Source organism: Lepisosteus platostomus, chromosome 8 (genome assembly GCF_059453375.1).
Source record: "Lepisosteus platostomus isolate fLepPlt1 chromosome 8, fLepPlt1.hap1, whole genome shotgun sequence".
In the NCBI taxonomy this organism is placed as follows: Eukaryota; Metazoa; Chordata; class Actinopteri; order Semionotiformes; family Lepisosteidae; genus Lepisosteus; species Lepisosteus platostomus.
The window spans coordinates 20,679,132-20,685,131 of NC_142618.1; positions in this window are offsets into that span (position 1 = coordinate 20,679,132).

The following is a 6,000-nucleotide window of genomic DNA, read 5'->3' on the forward strand; positions in this document are numbered from 1 at the left end:
AGGCTGCAAGTGCCCAGGTGGCCTCAGTGGTCACTTTGTCACCCAAACCTAAAGGAGCTCCTGACTGACTAATCTCACATTTGGCAGAGAGCTGCCACTTGGGGAGTTTCGTATTTGTCAGTAGCTGACATTGCCCAGGTTTGAAACCATCAGCCGGTTCTCTGAAATTAAAGATTTGACTTTACATTTGGTAGTTTAGCTCCACTGCAGCTGGGAGTTGGGGGAAAAGATGTAGCGTTGCTTGAGTACTACTTTAACTTCAAGATGGTTTGTTCGTTGAAAATCGCACTATCATGTTGGCATCAAGTGCTTAAACAATAGTGACAAATGACCAGGAGCTTCCTCTACATTGATTCTAGGTTGATGAAATCAAAGGTCATTGATCACAAAGACCACATTGAGAGACCTGTGTTGTTCCTCACATTTCTCACATGGTGGGAGCTGTCAGATGAAACCTGAATGGCAGAACTAGAATGCATCATGTAGAGAATGTTTGATTCAGTCTGTGTTAAACCTCAGATTATGCAAAGGAATAAGTAATATGTTTATTCCATGCTGAAAAGAGAAGAGAGAAAACACAACGTTTCGGCTGTGGAGCCTTCTTCAGCTCACACCTGTTGCAGCGTGATGTAGACTACGCGTGCTGACGCAGCCACCCACTTGAACAATCTCAGATTTTGCTGCTCAAAGCTGCTCATGGTAAACTGCACATGCCATGGTTTAAGACTATTTTCATTCCTTTTGTATGGGTGACAAAAAGGAAGTTAACTCAATATTTATTGAAAAAAATCACTGCGCAACTCCCGTAACATTCATCTTTCACCGTGACATTGCAATCTCTTTTATTTATGCCACGTGAATCTTTTCTAGATTATGATGATTGTGTTTTTAACAGTTTAAAACTTCATTAATGAATGGATAATCCAGCTGTTTTCTCTTAAGTAATCTTTTAATAATTGCAGCACTGTAAATTAACACCAGGGAACACTTGCCAGTGCAGAATACTATGAAATGGTACTTCTATACTGTATGAGGTATGCATATAAAGTACTACTGTATGTAAGGGCTTTTGGTTATCTTACTAAGATAATTCAATTTTATTGTAGTATAAGTTTCCATGTGGGTTTTAAAATGTTCTGTTTTTTTTCCTATATTTAAAAAAGAACGTTTTAATCCTGGTATATTTTTTTCCCCTCTTCACTGTTTTGTAACTAGGCAACACCTCAGGAATTGAAAAGTTATATCTCTGTGTCCTGGATAAATAATTTATGCTCAGATAAATTAATAAACTGCAAAGATACCTAAAGCATTTATAAAGAGCAATTACGAGCAAGGACAGCACGTCCTCTTCACCAGAGTACTTAAATCAAGGAGAAGTATAGTAAGATAACCTACTGTGTGATTATTAACAAAATCACATATACTGTACAAATAAAGATTTTAACAGTTTTTATAAATACTGATGAATAAATTCATTGTTCTACTAATCTACTGTATATGTGGTTTAAGTATAGTATCTGGTTTAAAGAGCATCACATTTGACACATTTGAGGTCTGCTAAAATTATTCCAACTTTGTGCATTGGCTGATGAGGGTAGCTGCCCTGAATTATCCCAAATGTTCCTTTATGTAAATATTATACAGAATTCATGATTCTGATAGTTCAATTTTATTTTATTTTTTGCAACACTTATCATTATGTGTTTTGCACAATTCATATTTTGCTAAGTCACTTTGGATAAAGATGTCATCTAAATAACAATAATAATAAGAAGAAATGTAATGACATTGATGGACAAAGTTTATCATTAAAAAAGAAAGTACTGTTCACATAGATAATCACTTTGACTTACAGGAGAATTGTTCATACATGGTCAGAACAATGATCTCCGATTCCTGACCTGTCGGTCTGTTTGTGCACCTTGGACTTACCCTGTGATTGTTCAGGATGCCTGCTTCCCAGATGACAAAACGTTAATCAGCACATCCTGTTTTCCTGATTGGCCCGTTCACCTGCCAGGCAGCTGGTGCTACAACACCATCCAAACATGCTGCAGTCCGCGCTCCTTATCCATGAAACACCAGCAGTGGAAAAGTGCCCCCTATCGAAATACATACAGTAAATACAGTGTGTTGTGATTATGAAACAGTTCTGGTTCTGAATATCAGCAGGTTTTTTTGTGACTTTATTGCCAAACGAATGACCGCATTATAGTGTGTCTCTTCTTGCAACAGAACCCATTCAGTCATCTCATCTCATCTTAAATATGTAGCTCATTAGTGCTTTCTCTTCTGAAGTTTTTCTTTTATTTTGTGAAGGTCAATATGTTCTGGATCCACATTTTATGAATGGAATAACAAAATAAAATGTATGTTTATTTCAGAGATTGCTAGGTTTACAGTTATACAATCTGTTGATACTGTGTGTGCACAAAGAAAATCATAATCAAAACACAATTCATCACAATGGCATCACAATTCAATCATGCTGCTAAAGACCTTTCTCTGTTTACTTTTTTATACAGTTCCTGCTTTTGCAACAGTCTAATCAGTCCACATCCAGAAATTTCTGTTTAAGCATTCAAGAAATTAACATAAAATGTGAATCTCTACATACAGTGACATTTCTCAGATCATTCCACCTCTTGTGGGTTCAGCAATGTGATTTACTGACTGCACTATACTCCCGATCAACAGGATTTTCTTTTCACTAATAAATCTTGAGGAAGCTCATCATGAATTGTGAAATCAGGGAACTATGAAGAAACAGATGGTACTTAATGAAGCACTAAGTGATTTTAATGCAATTAACATTTAATCCTGGAAAATACCCCTTTTAGTGCTTCAATATTGTTTCAACAGGGACCCAAGGGAATAGTCTGCATCTCAGTTGTTTCACAGTGTCACACAATTACAAGACGAAGGTGGATAACCCTGTTCCCACAGCATTTTCGAGTCCATAGAAAACAGCCTATGAGCAGTCACTAATGAGTGATACCACACCTCAGTGAAAGAGTGCAGCTGGAGACTGGTGAGACATAACACTGATACCCACAGGAGCCCAAACATCACATGGAGGAAAGAAACTTTTTATACAAATTGGAGACACTGAACAAGTTGCAAAAACATCCTAATGTTTCCATCCATCCATCCGTTTTCTAACCACTTGAACCAAACCATGGGCGCAAGCCAGGATACACCCTGAATCAGGGGCAGATAGACATGCAGTACACACTCACACCAAGGCCAGTTTTTCCAGAAGCTTATTATCCCACCTCTATATTTCTGGACTGCGGGAGAAAATCTGAGTACCTAGAGAAACCCCATGTGAACACGGGGAGATCTTTTAAACTCAACCAAGGGCCCCAGTATTGTGAGGCAGCACTTCTAACTACTGTGCCGCCTGTTCTAATAATGTTCTAATCAGTCTAATTGCTAACAGTCCCAGCCCAAGGCAGCGTTATACACCCTGACAGCCGCCAGGAGGAAAGACCTGCGGAAACGTTCCCTTGAACACCGTAGCTGGAGCAGTCTGTTGCTAAATGTGCTCCGCTGCCCAGTAACAGTCCCATGAAGCAGATGAGAGGTGTTGTTCATGATGGCTGTGAGCTTGGTCAGCATTCTCCTCTCAGCCACTACCTCCATGGGGTCAAGGCTCATCCCCAGCACAGTGCCAGCCTTCTTGATGAGTTTATTGAGCCTACAGTGCCTTGCGAAAGTATTCGGCCCCCTTGAACTTTTCAACCTTTTGCCACATTTCAGGCTTCAAACATAAAGATATAAATTTTTTATTTTATGTGAAGAATCACCAACAAGTGGGACACAATTGTGAAGTGGAACGAAATCTATTGGATTTTTGAAACTTTTTTAACTAATAAAAAAATGAAAAGTGGGGCGTGCAAAATTATTCGGCCCCTTTACTTTCAGTGCAGCAAACTCACTCCAGAAGTTCAGCGAGGATCTCTGAATGATCCAATGTTGTCCTAAATGACTGATGGTGATAAATAGAATCCACCTGTGTGTAATCAAGTCTCGGTATAAATGCACCTGCTCTGTGATAGTCTCAAGGTTCTGTTGAAAGCGCAGAGAGCATCATGAAGACCAAGGAACACACCAGGCAGGTCCGTAATACTGTTGTGGAGAAGTTTAAAGCCGGATTTGGATACAAAAAGATTTCCCAGGCTTCAAACATCCCAAGGAGCACTGTGCAAGCGATCATCTTGAAATGGAAGGAGTATCAGACCACTGCAAATCTACCAAGACCTGGCCGTCCCTCTAAACTTTCAGCTCAGACAAGGAGAAGACTGATCAGAGATGCAGCCAAGAGGCCCATGATCACTCTGGATGAACTGCAGAGAACTACAGCTGAGGTGGGAGAGTCTGTCCATAGGACAACAATCAGTCTTACACTGCACAAATCTGGCCTTTATGGAAGAGTGGCAAGAAGAAAGCCATTTCTCAAAGATATCCATAAAAAGTCTCGTCTAAAGTTTGCCACAAGCCACCTGGGAGACACCCCAAACATGTGGAAGAAGGTGCTCTGGTCAGATGAAACCAAAATCGAACTTTTTGGCCACAATGCAAAACGATATGTTTGGCGTAAAAGCAACACAGCTCATCACCCTCAACACACCATCCCCACTGTCAAACATGGTGGTGGCAGCATCATGGTTTGGGCCTGCTTTTCTTCAGCAGGGACAGGGAAGATGGTTAAAATTGAGGGGAAGATGGATGCAGCCAAATACAGGACCATTCTGGATGAAAACCTGTTGGAGTCTGCAAAAGACCTGAAACTGGGACGGAGATTTATCTTCCAACAAGACAATGATCCCAAAAATACAGCAAAATCTACAAAGGAATGGTTCACAAATAAACGTATCCAGGTGTTTGAATGGCCAAGTCAAAGTCCAGACCTGAATCCAATCGAGAATCTGTGGAAAGAGCTGAAAACTGCTGTTCACAAACGCTCTCCATCCAACCTCACTGAGCTCGAGCTGTTTTGCAAGGAAGAATGGGCAAGAATTTCAGTCTCTCGATGTGCAAAACTGATAGAGACATACCCCAAGCGACTTGCAGCTGTAATCGCAGCAAAAGGTGGCTCTACAAAGTATTAACGCAAGGGGGCCGAATAATTTTGCACGCCCCACTTTTCATTTTTTTATTAGTTAAAAAAGTTTCAAAAATCCAATAGATTTCGTTCCACTTCACAATTGTGTCCCACTTGTTGGTGATTCTTCACATAAAATAAAAAATTTATATCTTTATGTTTGAAGCCTGAAATGTGGCAAAAGGTTGAAAAGTTCAAGGGGGCCGAATACTTTCGCAAGGCACTGTATTTGCATCTTTTGTCATGATGCTGCTGCCCCAGCACACCACAGCTTAGAAGATGGCCGCCGCCACCACTGATTCATAAAAAATGTGTAGCAGTGTTCCACACACACCAAAGGACCTGAGTCTCCTAAGAGTTGGCTCTGACCTTTCTTGTACAGGGCGTCAGTGTTACCAGACCACTCCAGCTTATCATCCAGGTGTACCCCTAAGTACTTGTAGGAATGTACGCCCTCTATGTCCTCACCCTGGATGGAAACAGGGTTCAGCGGAGACTTATTCTTTCGAAAGTCAAAGATCATTTCTTTGGTCTTGCTGGTGTTAAGCTGGAGATGGTTAAGATGACACCACTCCACAAAATTGTTAATCAAGCTCCTATATTCCTCCTCCCTCCCCTCTCTAATACACCCCACAATTGCAGAGTCAAAGGGGTTATTAAAGATAAAGATAATTAAAGGGGTCATCTTAACCCTTAGGAATTATAAACCAGAGGAGGCCATTCAGCTCATCTAGCAAGTTTGGTAATTAGCAGTTAATTGATCCAAGGATCTGATCCACCCATTTACTGAATGGCTTCAACCACATGGTTGGGTAGCTTGTTCCATATTCATTTAACCCTTTGAGTAAAGACATGCCTCCTATTCTCTCTTCTAAATGCACTTCCATGCACTG